The sequence below is a fragment of the Pogoniulus pusillus genome, chromosome 6, assembly GCF_015220805.1.
Source record: "Pogoniulus pusillus isolate bPogPus1 chromosome 6, bPogPus1.pri, whole genome shotgun sequence".
NCBI lineage: Eukaryota > Metazoa > Chordata > Aves > Piciformes > Lybiidae > Pogoniulus > Pogoniulus pusillus.
In genome coordinates, this window is record NC_087269.1 from 25,252,885 (window position 1) to 25,272,761 (window position 19,877).

At 52.0% G+C, this 19,877-nt stretch overlaps 1 long non-coding RNA gene across 1 annotated transcript in view; it reads left to right on the top strand.

Moving 5' to 3' along the window:
- Positions 1-19,312: 19,312 nt before the first annotated feature.
- The window catches only part of LOC135176188 (uncharacterized), a 29,417-nt gene continuing 28,852 nt past the window's right edge, over positions 19,313-19,877 (top strand). Inside the window, exon 1 of the long non-coding RNA XR_010302569.1 lies at positions 19,313-19,378. This is a non-coding gene — a long non-coding RNA (uncharacterized LOC135176188). The remainder of the gene's footprint in view (positions 19,379-19,877) is intronic.

Below are 19,877 nucleotides of genomic sequence, written 5' to 3' on the forward strand. Positions count from 1 at the left end.
AGCTCCTGAAAGGTGCTGGGTTGGCAGCCCTGGAGCCTGAAGCTGCTCAGAAAAGGGAACTCAGTAAGCAACTCAGCTGACAGACCTGATCTGCCTGCTAGGCACCCAGTACACTGTTTAATTGTGGAACAGTTTGGGTGGGAAGGGACCTCAAAGCCCATTCAGCTCCAACCCCCTGCCATGGGCAGGGACACCTCCCACCAGCACAGCTTGCTCAGGGCCTCATCCAGCCTGGTTGAGAACACCTCCAGGGAGGGGGCAGCCACAGCCTCTCTGGGCAACCTGTGCCAGTGTCTCCCCACTCTCACTCTCAACAATTTCTTCCTCATCTCCACTCTCAGTCTCCCCTCTCCCAGCTCACAGACATTGTCCCTCATCCTGGCACTCCCAGCCCTTGGCCAAAATCCCCCCACAGCTCTCTTGGAGCCCCTTCAGGTACTGGAAGGCTGCTCTAAAGTCTGCCTGCAGCCTTCTCTTCTCCAGCCTCAACAGCCCCAACTCTCCCAGCCTGTCCCCACAGGAGAGCTTCTCCAGGCCTCTCATCATCTCTGTGGCCTTCTCTGGAGCCTCTCCAGCAGCTCCAGGTTCTTCTTGTGCTGGGGGCCCCAGAGCTGTTTGCAGTGCTGCAGGTGGGGTCTGAGCAGAGCAGAGCAGAGGAGCAGAATCCCCTCCCTGTGCTGCTGCTCTCCCTGCTCTGGCTGCAGCCAGCACACAGCTGGCTCTGGGCTGCCAGCCACCAGTGCTGGCTCCTGGGCAGTTGCTCACCAACTGACACCCCCAAGGCCTGCTCCTCCAGCCTGCATTTGTGCTTGGCATTACTCTGACCCAGCTGCAGGACCTGCACTTGGCCTTCTTGACCTTCCTGAGGTTGTCTTGGGCTCACCTCTGCATCCAGCGCAGATCCCTCTGGATGGATCCTTCCCTCCAGCCTGTCAGCCACACCACAGAGCTCGGTGTTACCTTCAAACTTGCTGAGGGTGCCTAAGCAAGTCCATGTTACTGAGAATGATGCTAAACAGCTCTGGTCCCAGTCCTGTGACACCAGCACTGAGACAACAACATTTTTTACCCAGATGCATATCCTATTCTCCCCCACTCCTGTCCCCTCTAGATGCTTTTTCTGCTGGAGATAACTTCTGAAGTAGTCACTTCCCTTCTTTCCTTCAGAGGGATGAATCAGGAGAAGTGTGGCCAGCAGGGCCAGGGAGGTGATTCTCCTCCTCTACTGCACACTGCTAAGACCCTACTGGGAGTACTGCATCCAGTTCTGGGACAAGAGGGATGTGGAGATGCTGGAGTGTGTCCAGAGCAGGGTCAGGAGGATGCTCAGAGGGCTGCAGCAGCTCTGCTGTGAGGACAGACTGAAAGAGTTGGGGCTGTGCAGTCTGCAGAAGAGGAGGCTCCCAGGTGACCTTCTTGTGGCCTTCCAGCATCTGAAGGGGGCCTCCGAAAGACCTGGGGAGGGACTTTTGAGGCTGTCAGAGAGTGCCAGGACTGGGGGGAATGGAGCAAAGCTGGAGGTGGGGAGAGTCAGGCTGGAGGTGAGGAGGAAGTTGTTGAGCATGAGAGTGGTGAGAGGCTGGAATGGGTTGCCCAGGGAGGTGGTTGAGGCCCCATGGCTGGAGGTGTTTCAGGCCAGGCTGAATGAGGCTGAGTGCAGCCTGCTCTAGGGTAGGGTGTCCCTGGGCATGGCAGGGGGGTTGGAACTGGCTGATCCTTGTGGTCCCTTCTAACCCTGACCTCATGACTCTCTACAGCTCTCTGAAAGGAGGCTGTGGAGAGGTTGGTGCTGGTCTCTGCTCACAGGTGATTAGAACAAGAGGCAATGGCCTCAAGCTGCAGCAGGGCAGGGTTAGGCTGGGAATCAGGGAAAGGTTCTTTGCTGCAAGAGTGGTCAGGCACTGGCAGAGGCTGCCCAGGGAGGTGGTGGAGTCAGCATCCCTGGAGGTGTTCAAAGGGGGGTTGGATGTGGTGCCTGGGGCTGTGGTGCAGGGGTGAGCTCTGTAGAGTAGGGTCAATGGTTGGACTTGGTGGTCCTGAGGGTATTCTCCAACCAGGACATTTCTGTACAATTCTGTGTGAACTGACTTCTGTGAGGGGGAGGATGGCTCAGGGACATTCTTCCTACCTTAGGAAGGACCACAAAGGACTAGAAAGCAGAGAGGCTGGAGAGGAAGACATCCTTCACTAGAAGACTTCTATGGCTCTAGTGTTGAGCCAAAAGATTCCTTTCACAGCTCTGTCCGGCCTAACCTGCACTGTTTCCAGGGATGAAGTCTCCACTACGCCTCTGGGCAACCTGTTGCAGTGTTCCAGCAGCCTCATGGCAAAGAACTTGCTCCTCACATCCATTGTCAACCTACTCTCTTTTCATTTCAAACCCTTGCCCCTCATCCTATCACTGCAGGCCTTTGGGAACAGTCCCTCTGCAGCCTTCTTGTAGCCCGCTTCAGGTACTGGAAGTTTGCTATCAAGTCACCCTGGAGCCTCCTCTTCACCAGGCTGGACACCCCCAGCTCCCTTGGCCTGTCCTTGTAGCAGAGGTTCTCCAGCCCCTTATCATTTTTTGTGCCCTCCTCTGAAGCTACTCCATCAGGTCCATGTTCTTTCTGTGTTGGAGGCTCCAGAGCTGGATGCAGCAGTAATCATAGATTTGTTTTGCTTGGAAGAGGTCTTTAAGTTCAACCATCACCCCAGCACTGCCAGGTCACCATCAAACCATGTCCTTCAGCACCACGGCTACAGAGCTTTGAAATGCTCTCAGGTATGGGAGCTCCACCGCTGCTCTGGGTAGCCTGAGCCAGTGGACAACTCTTCTGGGGAAGAAATTGCTCCTGATGTCCAATCTAATCACCCCCTGGCGTAACTTGAGGCTGTTTCCTCTTGACTTGTGACTTGAAAGAAGAGACCAAGCCCCACCTGGTCCCAACTTCCTTTCAGGCAATGAAGTCTCCCCTCAGCCTCCTTTTCTCCAAGTCAGGCAATCCCAGGTCCCTCAGCTGCTCTGCTCAAAAGCTGTGCACATACAGAGCACAAGAACCACAGAATCAACCAGGCTGGAAGAGAGCTCCAAGATCATCCAGTCCAACCTATCACCCAGCCCTGCCCAAGCAACCAGACCATGGCACTAAGTGCCCCAGCCAGCCTTGGCTTCAACACCTCCAGGCACAGCCACTCCACCACCTCCCTGGGCAGCCCATTCCAATACCAATCACTCTCTCTGACAACAACTTCCTCCTCACATCCAGCCTAGACCTGCCCTGCCACAGCTTGAGACTGTGTCCCCTTCTTCTGTTGCTGGTGGCCTGGCAGCAGAGCCCAACCCCACCTGGCTACAGCCTCCCTTCAGGGAGCTGCAGACAGCAATGAGCTCTGCCCTGAGCCTCCTCTTCTGCAGGCTGCACACCCTCAGCTCCCTCAGCCTCTCCTCACAGGGCTGTGCTTCAGGCCCCTCCCCAGCCTTGCTGCACTTCTCCAAACACCTTCCAGCACCTTAACATCTCTCTTGAATTGAGGAGCCCAGAACTGGACACAGCACTCAAGGGGTGGCCTGAGCAGTGCTGAGCACAGGGGCAGAAGAACCTCCCTTGTCCTGCTGCCCACACTGCTCCTGAGCCAGCCCAGGATGCCATTGGCTCTTCTGCCCACCTGGGCACACTGCTGCCTCCTCTTCAGCTCCTCTCTACCAGCACCCCCAGCTCCCTCTCTGCCTGGCTGCTCTCAGCCACTCTGTCCCCAGCCTGTAGTGCTGCTTGGAGTTGTGGCCAAAGTGTAGAACCCTGCACTTGGCCTTGTTCAATCTCATCCCATTGGCTTCTGCCCACCCGTCCAGCCTGGCCAGCTCCCTCTGCAGGGCTCTCCTATCCTCCAACAGCTCCACAGCTGCTCCTAGCTTGCTGTCATCTGCAAACTCACTGATGCTGGTCCAGATCATCAATAAAGATGTTGAGCAGGACTAGGCCCAGCACTGACCCCTGGGGCACACCACTGGTGACAGCTGCCAGATGGATGTGGCACCATTCACCACCACTCTCTGGACCCAGCCCTCCAGCCAGTTCTTGACCCATTTCAGAGTGAATCTGTCCAAGCCAGGAGCTGCCAGCTGTGCCAGGAGCTGGTTGTGGCAGATGGTGCCAAAGGCTTTGCTGCAGTCCAGGCAGACTCCATCCACAGCCTGCCTCACATGGAGCAGGCAGGAACCTGATCATAAAAGGAGCTCAGGTTGGTCAGGCAGGACCTGCCCTTCCTAAACCCATGCTGGCTGGGCCTGATCCCTTGGCCACCCTGTAGGTGCTGTGCAATGGCACTCAAGATGACCTATTCCATGAAACCCCAGCTACAGATGAACAAAAGCCATGACAGATAAAACAGTGTCTAGGAGAAGGCAGGCAGAGGCCATTTTCAAGCAGATGCCCAAAGCAATCAGCAGCACCCCTAAATCTTGCCCTATCAATTTGAAAAGCAGGAATTTTTCCCTATTTCTTTTCCTTTTTCTCTTCATATTACCAAGTTTTAAGGAAGATGCAGCTGATAGAGCTGAAGCTGTGGCTCCTGATGGCCACAGATCTCCTGGAGCACATAGACTCATTTAATTCACTGGCCCATAAAACTCATCAAGGTGAAACAATTGTCCTTTAGAGGCATCCAGCTGCATGCAGGTACTCTCCCAGCAGCCGGGCATTAAAAGCTACCACCTTACTCCTTAGAGATACTTGAGGTGAAAGCTTATGAATGGCTTTATTTTACTGGTGTTTTAACAGAGAGATTGCCCTTGGTTATTGGCATGGAAGAGCAAGCAGGTGTTTGCTCTTAGCTCTTTATGGAAACACCAGATTCACAGAATCAGTCAGGGTTAGAAGGGACCACAAGGATCAGCCCTACCCCAGAGCAGGCTGCACACAGCTTCAGCCAGCCTGCCCTTAAACACCTTCAGGGATGGGGCTTCAACCACCTCCCTGGGCAACCCATTCCAACCTCTCACCACTCTCATCATGAACAACTTCCTCCTCACCTCCATGCTCAATCTCCCCACCTCCAGCTTTGCTCCATTCCCCCCAGTTCTGTCACTCCCTGACAGCTTCAAAAGTCCCTCCCCAGCTCTTTTGTAGCCTCTTCAGATCCTGGAAGGCCACCAGAAGGTCACCTGGGAGCCTCCTCTTCTGCAGACTGCACAGCCCCAACTCTTTCAGTCTGTCCTGATAGGAGCGGTAGAGGAAATTAACACTGATCACTCCAAGAAGGACATTGGCTGAAGATAATCTAGCAGTGTGCCCAGGTGGGCAAGAAGGGCACCAGCAGCCTGGCCTGGATCAGCAATGGTGTGGGCAGCAGGAGCAGGACAGGGATTGTGCCCCTGTGCTGGGCACTGCTGAGGCCACAGCTTGAGTACTGGGCTCAGTTTTGGGCTCCTCCCTGCAAGAAGGACATTGAGGGTCTGGAGCAGATGCAGAGAAGGGCAAGAAAGGTGGGGAAGGGTGTGGAGAAGAGGGCTGGGGACGAGCAGCTGAGGGAGCTGGGGGTGTGCAGTGTGGAGAAGAGGAGGCTGAGGGCAGAGCTCATTGCTCTCTGCAGCTCCCTGAGAGGAGGCTGATGGGGGTTTGGACTCTGCAGTTTACTCTCAGGTGAGAGAAGGAGAGCAAATGGCCTGAAGTTGTGCCAGGGGAGGGTTAGGTTGGGGAGAGGTATGTTGGAGAGGAAGAAAAGTTTCTTTGCTGCTAGAGTGGTGGTTGGCGATTGGCACAGGCTACCCAGGGAGATGGTGGAGTTCCCTTGCATAGAGGTGTCCAAGAAAGGTGTGGCCATGGCACTTGGAGCCATGGTTTAGTGGCCATGGTAGTGCTGGGCTGAAGGTTGGAACTGGTGTTGAAATTTTTCTCCAACTGAAACAGTTCTGGTGGAGTTCCCACGCATGGAGGTGTTCAAGGAAGGTGTGGCCACAGCATCTGGGGCCATGGCTTGGTGGCCATGGTGGTTGAAGGTTGGCTTCAATGACCTTAGAGGCCTTTTCCAACAGAAACAGTTGTATGAGTGTCTGATTTTTGATTTATGACAGGCAGCACAGATAGAAGAAAAACCACACCAGTGTTGGTGTTTAGTGAAGACATCCAGGGGGAGATGCAGCTCAGCAGGCTTCTTGGAATCCTGCAGAAAATAGGACTGACATCAAGAGGACTTCTGGTCACTCACAGCACCTTAGAATCAGAAAGCTGAAAATCATCTCTTTGCCTTCTGTCTCAAGTATTTCTTCTGACCTCTCCCCCTGCTGAACAGAACAGCTGCACTTCCAGCTAGGAAAGCTATCTTCCACCACATACTCTTACCAGAGAGCTCAAGACCTTTCATTGTGCAACATCCTCCTGGAAGGTAGGAATCAGCTGGAGACAGTCGAGAAAGCTGCTCCTGTGGCACCTGTCTGGACTAACCAGATTCAACCACCCTTAGGTACCTGGAGAAGGACATGGTTTCATGGCATTGATTGTCTTAAGTTGATTGTTGGAGTCAGTGATTTTAGAGGTTTTTCCCAAGTGAAATATTTCAAAGGTTCTATGATTTTGAAGGCTTTTTCCAACCAGAATGATTCCACTCATCCAGCTCCTGCCAGCAGCTGTTCACATGGCCAGACTTGTGGTTCCCAGACACATCCAGACCCTTACAGACTTGTACAAGACAGCTATAGGCTCCTAGAGACTCCTCCAGACATTTAAGAGACCCCTACTGACCCACACTGGCCCCTCTGCACCTCTACCAGCTCCTAAATGTTCCCTCAGACACCCACAGACCCTGGCAAACACCTACAGACCCTGACAGACCTTTAAACGGTGCCTGCAGACCCCTAGAGATACATTCAGACATTTACAGACCTCTACAGACTCTGACAGAACTCTACAGACACCTACAGACTACTACAGATCCCTGCAGACCTCCACCGATCTCCACAGACTGCTCCAAACCTTTAAAAGATGCCTGTAGCTGCCTACAGACTGCTCCACACATCTGCAGACCTCTACAGACCCCTACAGTCCACTCTAGATCTGTAATAGACTCCTGTAGACATTTAATAGATGCCTGTGGACCCCTACAGACCTCTTCAGAGCCTGGCAGAGTTCTACAGACCCCTTCAGACCTTTAATAGATGCCTGCAGATGCCTGCAAACATTTACAAACACCCACAGACCCCTCCACACTTCTACAGACCTCAGACACTTACAACCCCTCCAGACCTTTAAAAGGTCCTTTGAGACCTCTACAGACCCCTACATAACTCTGCAGACCCCTCAAAATATCTACAGGCACTGCTAGCAGACACCTCCACAACTCTACAGACCCTTCTAGATCTGTAATGGATTCCTGTAGACATTTAATAGATGCCTGCAGACACCTACAGATCTCTGCAGAGCCTGACAGAGCTCTACTGAGCCCTTCAGACCTTTAAAAGATGCCTGTGGACCCCCCTTACAGACTTTTAATAGATGCCTGCAGATGCCTACCAACCCCCATGGACCCCTCCACAGACCTCAGACATGACCCATCCAGACCTTCAAAAGGTCCCTGGAGACTTCTGCAGACCCCTACACAACTCTGTAGACCCTTCAGAATATCTACAGGCACTGCTAACAGGCACTTCCACAGCTCTACAGACCCCTCTAGACCTCTACAGACTCCAACAGAGCTCTGCAGACCCCCCCAGAATCAACCAGGCTAGAAAAGCCCTTTAGGATCATCGAGTCCAACCTATCACCTAAGCCTTCCAATTAACTAAGCCATGGCACTAAGTGCCTCATCCAGCCTCATTTTAAACACCTCTGCAGGCACCTACAGAACCGTGCAGAAACCTCCAGACACCTGCTGAACTCTACAGATCCCCACAGACCCCTACAGACCTTTAAAAGCTGCCTGCAGAGCCCAAGAGAGCTCTACAGAGCCCTGCAGATGCCTACAGCCCCCTCCAGGCCTTTAATAAATGCCTGCAGAACCCTACAGGTCTCTACAGAACCTTATAGACCACTCCAGATGTTTAACAGATACCTGCAGATGCTTACAGACCCCTACACAGTTCTAGGGACCTTTCAAAGATGCCTGCAGCTCTACAGACTCCTACAAACTGCTGCCGACCTGTTCAAACTGCTGCAGACCTCATTAAAACCCTACAGGTCCCTACAAACAGCCACAGACCCTGAGCGACCCCTACAGATACCTACAGAGGTCTAGAGATGCCTCTAGACCTTTAACAGAGGCCTGCAGATCCCCCCCACCTTTAAAAGTTGCCTACAGAGCACTGCAGACATCTAAAGACCTCAACAGATGCCTCCAGACCCCTCCACATATCTACAGACCCCTCCAGACCTTTCATACATACCTGCACGTGGCTGCAGGCCTCTACAGACCTTTAAAGTATGTCTGCAGACCCCCATAGCTCACTACAGATGCCTGTGGACATCTACAGAGCCATAAAGACCCCTGCAAAGCCTTGCAGAGATCTACAGACCCCTGCAACCACCTCCAGACCCTTAAAAGCTTCCTTCAGACTCCCACAGATACATGCAAAGCCTTGCAGACCCCTACAGATCTCTACAAGCCCCTCCAGACTTTCAAAAGCCTCCTTCAGACTCCTATACCTGCAAACATCTACAGACCCTTCCATGCCTCTAAAGACCCCTGCAGACCCCTACAGACCTTTGCAGACCTCAACAGATCTCTAAGAAGTCCTCAGCCAGGAATGGCAGAAGCACTAGCAGCCCCCCTCACACCCTGAGCTGCTTCTCACCCCTGCTGCCACACTGTCCAAGCCAGGATGCCATTGGCTCTGCTGCCCATGCTGCTGCCTCATCTTCAGCTCCTCTCTACCAGCACCTCCAGCTCTCTCTCTGCCTGGCTGCTCTCAGACACTCTGGCCCCAGCCTGTAGTGCTGCTTGGGGTTGTTGTGGCCAAAGTGTTGAACCCTGCACTTGGCCTTGTTCAGTCTCATCCCCTTGGCCTCTGCCCACCCATGCAGCCTGTCCAGATCCCTCTGCAGGGCTCTCCTACCCTCCAACAGCTCCACAGCTGCTCCTAGCTTGGTGTTATCTGCAAACTTACTGATGCTGGACTTGATCCCCACATCTGGATCATCACTAAAGATATTGAACAGGACTGTGCCCAGCACTGACCCCTGGGGCACACCACTGGTGACAGCTGCCAGATGGATGTGGCACCATTCACCACCACTCTCTGGACCCAGCCCTCTAGCCAGTTCTTGACCCATTTCAGAGTGAATCTGTCCAAGCCAGGAGCTGCCAGCTGTGCCAGGAGCTGGTTGTGGCAGACAGTGTCAAAGGCTTTGCTGCAGTCCAGGCAGACTCCATCCACAGCCTGCCCCACATGGAGCAGGCAGAAACCTGATCATAAAAGGAGCTCAGGTTGGTCAGGCAGGACCTGCCCTTCCTAAACCCATGCTGGCTGGGCCTTGATCCCTTGGCCATCCTGTAGGTGCTGTGTGATGGCACTCAAGACAGCCTGTTCCACAACCTTGCCTGGCACTGAGGTCAGGCTGACAGGTCTGGAATTTCCCAGTTCCTCCCTCCAGCCCTTGTGGGTGGGCATCACTTTGGCAGCTTCCAGTCTCCAGGGACCTCTCCTGTCTGCTGATGCCCACTCCAACATGGGCAGCTGTACAGAGCAGCGACAAGTGGAGGGAGTAGACCTCTGCCAAGAGCACAGGGCTGGCACCTCTGCAGCAGGGCTGTGCTCCTGTGGGGCACAGAGGCTGGCCAGGGCACCTGCAGCTGTCCCAGAACCCAAGGCTCCCTTTTGAGCACGCTGAAGTTGTTGGCCCCATCACTGATGGCCAAGCTGGCAGCTCCCTGCTACTTCTGCAGTGGCTCCCCAACCTGGGCCATCTGCAGGGGAGACCCTGTTGTAGATAACAGCCTTGCAGCTGCAGGCTATCTCCAGGAACTCCATCTCCATGGCAGCCTCCAGCCTGTGGGCCGACATGGGCAGAGGAGACAGTGTGGGGCAAGGCCCATGAGGCAGCTCCCTCCAGATTTAGAAGCCCCCTGCAGAACCATCCAGAGCTCTACAGATCTGTGCAGATGCCTTCTGACCACTGCAGGCCTTGGAAAGGCCCCTGCAGAGCCCTCCATGCCCACTGAGACCACACAGACCCCTACAGACCTTTGCTGGTGTCCTGGTTTAGAGCCATGAGCCACTCAGGACTAGAGGTCAGAAAAGTTATGGAGGTCCCTCTGCAGGGCTCTCCTACCCTCCAACAGACCCACTCCTGCTCCTAGCTTGGTGTCATCTGCAGACTTACAGAACCCCTCCTGAAGCTCACCACTGTCTCTCTCCCATGGTGAGATGGTTAAATAACAAAGAGTCATGCAAAAGGTTACCAACACACACAGAGCACAGTGCAGGTGCTCCCTGTGCAAAGCCACTTGGAAATGTGATGGTTTGGGTGTTCCCCCCCCCCCCACACACACTTTAGAAGGTACCCAGACTAGACTCAGCCGGCTCTGGGAATATAAATGAAGCTATTTATTTACAGCTGGCACAATATACAAGCAGCTATTTACAATATATACAGTTATATACAGAAATATACAAAGGATAAGTAATACAGAAGCACAACTCCCCTCCCAGAAACCTGAGTCCCCAGGAGGGGCTTTTAAACCACCCCAACACCTCCCCCAGCCCTCTCAACCTTACCCCAGTCCTAAGGAAGAATAGAGTTTCAGCCAGGGGGTTAAGAATCAAAGGTGAGTGGAAGGTGAGGTTAGGGAGATGCAGTTCAGTCAGCAGCCCAAGGCAGAGAGTGAGACAAAATGGTGAGAGTGTTATCTAATGTATTCGTTTCTTCTTCAGCAAGACTCTGAGGGAAGGAGACATCACCATTGTTTTCCTTTCACAGCCTATGATCTAGTTTTTCTCACCAAAACATTCTAGCCTGCTTCAAACTAGCACTTCCCTGCTTCTCACGGCAAGCTGCAGGATGCTCCTCTGCTGCACGCTCCCGTGAGATGTTTGGCTGCCCCTGCGTAGCAGTTTTAAGAACCACCATTTGCTGTTATCCCTTGTGATGGTTTGAGACGAACTGAAACATTTTACTGAGTGAAATTGAATCCTCAGCTGTGAGAAGAAGAGCAGCAACAGTAAGCTGCATGACCATTCTTCTGCTGAGACTAGTCACAGTAGAGATAAGGCAGGTACTTCACACACACACCGCTCAGCTCTCACTTTGGGCAGTCCTTTCTCTCCTGCTGATTCTTTCTTTAAGTCTCTAATCCACCTAATCCCTTTATTTCCTCTAACCTCCTTGTCTCTTTTGGACATCTCACCTCAGATCCCCAGACTTATTACATGAGATGTATGCAGGTCGTGTAGTGGAGGGCCACATAGGCCCAAATAGGCTTACATATGCCTTGTCTGGATGTTGGAGAAATTCTTGTTAGCACAGCACACAAGAATTATAAACATGAGCAACCCATGCTGGGAATGTCCTTGAATCCATCTTGGGAGTTTAGATAGCAGGCACAGGGTAGCTTCCCCCCACCTGCAGCTGCAGGGGGTGGAGTGCAGCTGCAGGTGGGCAGAGTTTAGCCAGCCCCAGAGGCTGACCCTCAGACTGTTATGGTATGCTGACCTATCTATGCCTTACAAGTAACTCTGGACCCTCTGACTGTAACCAATCTTAAGCTGAGCACGCCTCCTGCTAGAATGCATATAAGTTACTGTATCAGGGAAATAAAGTGGATTTGACCATCTAATCATGTTGGTGACCAAAGAGTCATCTTCCCATAGCGCTCCACTGAAGGTGTTCTCCAACACCTGGACATGTTTTCCTGCCCCAAACAGAGCTAAGCACATTAAACGGACTAAAGGGGCACAATAGGCCTGGTGCCACAAAGTCTGGCCTGCCCAGGGCCCAGGTTGTAGCGTGTGGCCCACCAGGTGTAGGGCTCATGCTCTTCCCATATTTGGGATACTAGACTTGTGGATCCTTCCTAATTTGGTGTGTTTTGGCTGACTGCCAGAAGCCTATTGGACGACATCATGGCCAAAGGACCATCAATCTCAGCCTGCATCTGATAAATAGGGCAATCCAGGTGTGCTAGTTTGAAGCAGGCTAGAATGTTTTGGTGAGAAGAACTAGATTGCAGGCTGTGAAAGGAAAACAATGGTGATGTCTACTCCCCTCTGTGCTAGTTAGAAGCAAGCTGGAATGTTTTGGTAAAAGAACTAGATAACAGGCAGTGAAATGAAAAACAATTGTGTCTCCTTCACTCACAGTCACGCTGAGAACTCTGGGAAGAAAAAGTAAACATTCTCCATTTTGTCTTTCATTCTGCCTTTGCCTTCAGACCTGGTCACATCTCATTAACCTTGTTCCCACTAACCTAGCTCCCTAACCTCTTGGCTGCACCTCTCTTCTTCCTGAGAACTGGGGTAAGGTTGAGAGGGCAAGGGGAGGTGTTGGGGTGGTTTGAGAGCCCCTCCTGGTGACTCAGGTTTCTGGGAGGGGAGTTGTGCTTCTGTATTGTTTATCCTTTGTATATTTCTGTATATAACTGTATATATTGTAAATAGCTGCTTGTATATTTGCTGCTGTAAAATAAATAGCTTCATTTATATTCCCAGAGGCCGTCTGAGTTAGCTGGGGCAATTACAAAAGTGTGGGGGGGCGGGTAAGAGCCCAAACCATCACACCCTCAGAGTCTTGCTGAAGAAGAAGCAAATACATTAGATAACACTCTTGCCATTTTGACTCATTCTCTGCCTTGGGCTTCTGACTGAGCAAGATCTCTCTAACACACCCTCCACTCACCTTTGCTTCTTAACCTCTTGGCTGAACCTCCATTCTTCCTTGGGACTGGGGTAAGGTTGCAAGGGGCAGGGGGAAGGTGCAGGGGTGGTTGAGAGCCCCTCCTGGCTCTGGGAATAGAAATGAAGCTATTTATTTACAGCTAGCACAATGTACAAGCAGATATTTACAGTATATACAGTTATAGACAGAAATATATAAGGTAAAAAGGTAATACAGAAACACAACTCCCCTCCCAGAAACTTGAGTCCCCAGGAGGGGCTCTCAACCACCCCTGCACCTTCCCCCTGCCCCTTTCAACCTTACCCCAGTCCTAAGGAAGAATGGAGGTTCAGCCAGGAGGTTAAGAAGCAAAGGTGAGTGGAAGGTGAGGTTAGGGAGATGCAGCTCAGCCAGCAGCCAGAGCGAGAGTGACAAAAACGGCCAGAGTGTTATCTAATGTTTTAATTTCTTCTTCAGCAAGACTCTGAGTGCAGTAGACATCACCACTGTTTTCCTTTCACAGCCTATGATCTAGTTCTTTTCACCAAAACATTCTAGCCTGCTTCAAACTAGCACACCAGGACATTTCTGAAACCTCTACCAAGTTGCTCAATTCGGCTGTAAACAGACCTTCTGTAAAAGAGTTCTACCAACCGCATACGAAGGATTCGTGTGGGTTAGCTGCGCATCTTCCAACCCTGATTGTGATACTGTGATACTGTGATAAGTTTGGGGGAAATTCTCTTCGTACCTATTAATAAATTATTCAATACCCTTCAAATTGGCCTCATACCTCACCCCAAACGCAGTCTCAAACCCCTCTATCACAGGTTGATCTGGTTATTTCTGAAGGGAGGGAAAGAGGGAGGTGGAAGGGGGTTTGGTTCAGGAGCCCTTCTGGGGACCCTGATTGTGTCTGGGAGGGGTGTTGTGTTTCTGTGTTACTGTCAGTTTGTATATACCTGCTTGTATACTGTGCTAAGCGGCAAATATAGCTTCATTCCTTAATTTCATAGAATCAACCAGGTTGGGAGAGACCTCCAAGATCATCCAGTCCAACCTAGCACCCAGCCCTATCCAGTCATCCAGACCATGGCACTAAGTGCCTCATCCAGTCTTTTCTTGAACACCTTCAGGGATGGCAACTCCACCACCTCCCTGGCCAGCCCATTCCAATGGCAAATCACTCTGTGAAGACTTCTTCCTGAATTTCCAGCCGAGTGATTTTCTTAAGTGTGTGCGTGGGGAGTGGGTAACTCCCTAAACCATCATATCCCCCCCAGATCACTTCCTAATCACGTAGTCATAGAGAAGCCATCTAACAACCAGGAGATATCCAGGGAGGCTCAGGGGCAACCTCATTGCTGTCTACAACTACCTGAAGGGACATTGTAGCCAGGTGGGGGGTGGCCTCTTCTCTCAGGCAACCAGCAATAGAACAAGGGGACACAGTCTCAACTTGTGCCAGGGCAGGTCTAGGCTGGATGTTAGGAGGAAGTTCTTCACAGAGAGAGTGATTGGCATTGGAATGGGCTGCCCAGGGAGGTGGTGGAGGCACCGTCCCTTGAGGTGTTCAAGAAAAGACTGGATGAGGCACTTAGTGCCATGGTCTGGTTGACTGGATAGGGCTGGGTGCTAGGTTGGACTGGATGATCTTGGAGGTCTCTTCCAACCTGGTTGATTCTATGATTCTAAGAAGGAATCCAACCCAGACTCCAATCAGTTTGTAAAGTCATAGACAGACCTTTAGCTTGTGAGTGTGACCATGAGATGCAGAATTCCTGCTCCTCCTGCATGGGGAAGAGACATCACAACTGCTATAAAAGTGGACCAATGCCTGAATCTGGCTGCCAGCTCCTGCTTCAAACAAGAACATTCAGCTCCTTTGAAACCTTGCGTTAAGTACAGTCCCACGATCAGCACAGCTCTGTCACTGTGGCAGGCCCACGTCCTGTGGGCAGAACACAAAGGCCACAACAGGTTGCAAGTGTTGAGCTCTCACAGAGCAGCCAATTTTAGCAGGCAGAAATCATCTCCTACCAACGGATAGGCATTGCCAAAGAGATCAACCGTCCCAGACAGGTCTGTGCTCTGCAACACTGGAAGACAAACAACCCAAGCCCTTAAAAAGCCAGTGCAAACTGAACTTGTTCCCCAGGATGGATTCTTAGTAAGCTGAGGATAAAGAAAGCAGAAGGGATTAAAGGAAGAAACTCATCCAACTGCCTTATTTCAAGGGAAGAGGAGGAAGGGGCAGTCCTGGCTGCTACGGCAGAGCCTTCTGTGCATAGCTCTGTTGCGGCTACCAAGGGGGTGCAGGCTGTGGTCCTTGTGCAGCTGCTTGCTGGCTGCCTGTGGCAGAGCTGTAGATGCTGAGCTAGAGCCTGGCACCCGGGACAGATCAGCTCCAGCATGGCAAGAAGCAGCAACATGGACAGCAGTCAGTGGGGGACCGGACACTGAGGCCTGCTCAGAGGAAGTGTTGCCCTCAGCAGAGCCACCCCTGGCACTGTGAGAGAACAAAAGGACACCTGAGGTAAGCACCAAGCTATCAAGAGAGCACCATCAGCTTCCTCTGTCTTCAGCCCATCTGCAGCTACACACAAACGCCTCCTGCCTCTGGACGCCTTCCAGACTGCAAACCGCAGCCAATTGTTTGAACACTGCAATTCAAAGTCCCAATCACATTTCAAGGCACCCAATATCCTCTCAGGGTGTTAAAGTGGACCAAGTCTGTAGTGCCATTGGGTTGCAGCTGGACCAGATGACTTCAAAGGTCTTTCCCAACCTCACTGCTTCTGTGGGATGTCAGCTTCTGTCCACTGCACTCCTCAGAAACAGCAAACCCCAAGCCTATGAAGCAGCAGCAGGGCTCAGGTGCAGCATGCAGAAACTGGCTACAGTGCTCCAGGCTGTGTCCTCCCAGCTCTGGGGGACAGAGACTCAGCAATGCTTTGGTAGCTCAGATGGATGTTGGACCAGTTGGTGGGTAAGGAATTGGCTGGAAGGTTGCACTCCAAGAGTGTCAGCCTCTAGCTCTGTGTGGGAGTGGAGACCAGTGACAGGTGGTGCTCTTCAGGGGCCAGTGCTGGGCCCAGCACTAACATCTCTGCCAGTAACATGGGCAGGGCCCTTGAGGCACCCTCAGCGAGTTTGCCGATGCCACCAAGCTGCGTGCCATGGCTGAGAGGCTGAAGGGAAGAGATCCATCCAGAGGCACTTGAGCAGGCTACTCCTGCAGTTCAGCAAGGCCATGGGCAAGGCCCTGAACCTGGGTAGGGGAAATGCCAACACAAATGCAGGCCATCCTCAACACAAGGAGCCCATGGTACTGTTAAATCAGATACAGAGGAGGTGACAAAGATGATCAGAGGGCTGGAGCACCTCTGCTAGAGAGACAGGCTGAGAGAGTTGGGGCTGTCCAGCCTGGAGAAGGGAAGGCTCCAGGGACAACTAAGAGCAGCCTACCAGCACCCAAAGGGGCTCCAGGAGGCACTTCTTGCAAAGTCAGGGAGCAACAGGAGGAAGGGCAATGGCTTTGAGCTGGAAGAAGCTGGATTTAGATCAGACATGAGGAGGAAATTCTTCTCCGTGAGAGTAGTGAGGCACTAGAGCAGGTTGCCCAGGCAGGCTGTGGACAACTCTTCCCTGGAGGTGTTCAAGTACAGGTTGGTTGGGGCCAGGTTGGAAGATGGCTCTGCCTGTAGCAGGGTGTTGAACTAGATGATCTTCAAGGTCCCCTCCAGCCCAGCCCAGCCCAGGATTCTCTGTCTCTCCCAGCTTTCAAAACCAAAATCACACTGTACTGAGAGTAAAAAACCCAAACCACAACCTTGCCTTGAGCTCTGTCCCACTCTTTCACCACATAGGTGCTCCAGCTGCATCTTTGCACCTCTGGGCACCTGCTCAGGCTAGAACAGCAACGGCAGAGCCTTTGCCTGGGGAAGTGTGGAAGCTGCAGTGAGTGTCCAAAGCCCATTCACTTGGCTCCCACACTGAGCAGAATTCTCCCATGATCCACATTCACTTGTGGTTCAAATTCTCACTTCTGTGGCTAATATTTTCTGTAATCCTTTCTGTTGAGAGAATCACAGAGTGGTAGAGGTTGGAAGGGACCTCTGGAGATCGCCCAACCCCTCTGCCAAAGCAGGGTCACTTAGGGCAGATCACACAGGAACTCATCCAGGAGAGCTTAGAAAGTCTCCAGAGAAGGAGACTCTGCAACCTCTCTGGGCAGCCTGCTCCAGGCCTCCAGCACCCTCACACCAGCACCCTCTGCCTCTCCTGGTGTTGAGGTGAAGGAGAAACTTGATTGATTCAGGCACCTGACAAGCAAAACATTTGAAATTACTTTGTGCAGGATGTCTGTGCAGGCTGAAGAGGCAGCTCTGAGATGCTAGATGCAGTCCCTGTACCTCTGCTGTGAGAAGAGAGCTGGTGAGGAAGAAGGTTGCAGCCTGGAACATGGCCCAGCTGTGCTCTCCCTGCCACCAAGCAGGCACTGCTCTGAGCTTGCCCTGAAGAGGCCTGAGAAAGTAAATGAAAGGAAGATTAAAATAGAGAACAGCTTGGGAGGTAGGACCTGGAGAAGAGGAGGCTCAGGGCAGACCTCATTGCTGTCTACAACTACCTGAAGGGAGGCTGTAGCCAGGTGGGGTTGGGCTCTGCTGCCAGGCACCCAGCAACAGAAGAAGGGGACACAGCCTCAAGCTGTGCCAGGGCAGGTCTAGGCTGGATGTGAGGAGGAAGTTCCTGCCAGAGAGAGTGATTGGCATTGGAATGGGCTGCCCAGGGAGGTGGTGGAGTTGCTATGGCTGGAGGTGTTGTAGCAAAGCCTGGCTGGGGCACTTAGTGCCATGGTCTGGTTGATTGGGCAGGGCTGGCTGAGCTTGGAGGTCTCTCCCAACCTGGTTGATTCTATGACCTGCCTTGAGAACCTAAGGAGCACTTCTCACCCTTTCCTTGTTTTAACAGACTCCATCAGTCTGTCACCTGTTAAGTGCTGCAGCAGAAAACATCCTGAGGTGTTCAAAGGACACTGCTCACATTCTGCCCTCAGGCTCCAGCCTCAGAAAGGTTAAAGAATTCCCTGGAAACTTTGTATTCCAAAGTTTAGTTCAGTGACTCTTACTCCTGAAGTGCTTCTGCCAGCACATAGGGACATGAAGCAAGTACCAAAGGGCATCCCAGAGCAGACACTTTGTGAAGCTGTCACCAAGCAGAAGGCTAAGCTGGAAAGCCAACAACCTGTGGCTGTGTATCAGAGGTCCTTGAGCACTGTCTGGGACTGCCTCTGGTGAACTGGCAGAGCAGGCCAGGAGGGGAAAGAGGCTCCTAAGAAAATGGCAGCTGAAGACAAGGTTGACTTTGACACCCAGCTAGGGGAAAAGCTTGTAGGAGATCACAAAATGTCAGGGCTTGGAAGGGACCTCTGGAGAGTCCAATGGAGGACCACAAGGATGATTAGGGGACTTGAGCATTGCCCCTGTGAAGAGAGACTGAGAGACTGGGACTGGAGAAGAGAAGACTGAGAGGGGATCTGATTAATGTCAGGTAGTGACAGGACTAGGGGGGAATGGAGCAAAGCTGGAGAAGGGTAGGTTCAGCCTGGAGGTGAGGAGGAAGTTGTTGAGCATGAGAGTGGTGAGAGGCTGGAATGGGTTGCCCAGGGAGGTGGTTGAGGCCCCATGGCTGGAGGTGTTTAAGGCCAGGCTGGCTGAGGCTGTGTGCAGCCTGCTCTAGGGTAGGGTGTCCCTGGGCATGGCAGGGGATTTGGAACCAGATCCTCCTCATGGTGCCTTCCAACCCTGACTGATTCCATGATTCTATTGTATGATTCTATGAATATTAGAGGGAGGAAGGGACCTCCAGAGATTGAGTCCAATTCCCCTGCCAAAAGCAGGAGTCCATTCCAGGAATGCATCCAGGTGGGTCTTAAAAGTCTCCAGAGAAAGAGACTCTACAACCTCTCTGGCCAGCCTGCCCCAGGGCTCTGTCACTCACTGTAAAGAAGTTTTTCCTCATGCTCAGGTGAAACCTTTCATGTTCCAATTTGTAGCTACTGCTTCTTGTCTTATTGCTGATGACCACCGAAAAGAGATTTGCCCCAACCACTTGACACCCACCCCTCAGATACTTCTACATGTGGATAAGATCTCCTCTCATTCTTCTCTTCTCCATACTATACAGCCACGGGTTTGAGGCTGTTTGGTATGTCACAATACTTTGCATATTGTATATGTAAAACACACATAGGCATCACCGCACTGGAAGATACTCCCTCCATCTCCTGTTTTACCCCAGCTTCCTCCTTCCCTCTCCATGTCTTTCCTTTTCCCTCATCTTCCTCTCCAAATCTCTTCTCTCAGCACCACCTCCCCTTTCCCTTCCCACCATATCTGCCCCTTTCCAAACCCAGACCACCTGTGTTCTGCTGGAGTCTCCTCCCACCCCAGGTGCAACCACTTTGCCCTCCCCACCCTCTCCCATTTATAACCTGCCCCAGGAAAAGCAGAAGCTCTAAGCTGTGGAGGGGAATGGCAGAAGTTCTAAGCTGTGCCCCACTGGGCAGAAGGAGCCTTCTCCTGATGTCATTGGTGAGTCCTCATGGTGCAGGCCAGGTGAATGGGAAAGGGACAAAGGTGGGGGGAGCCTGGTGGCACTCTGGTTGGGCAGGAAGAGAGTTGATGGTCATTCTAACATCACCCATGGGTGGTGGCTGGACCTACTTAGGTAGCTTACTTAGGCTGAGCTCCTCTGTTTAGCTGCTTTTTTTTTCTGCTCACTGGTAAAACTGTGAAAAATGACTGGAATAAATCTGTGAAATGTTTTGAGAATCATTGAATTAGCATGGAGGAAACATCAGAGAATCCTCAACAAGATAAATAAAGTGAGGCTCAAATCTCATTGACCTTCTTATTTCAGAGTGGCTAAATATCTGTCTTGCTTTTTAAACTGAGTTACAACTGACTTTTATTCAGTACAAGATGAAATACTGACTGTGAGGGAAGTGATGCTAGATGACTATGATGTGGCTCATGATTTTACTTTATTCAGCTGCTTGACTGCCAGAGGTTTTTACACATTGTTATCTCA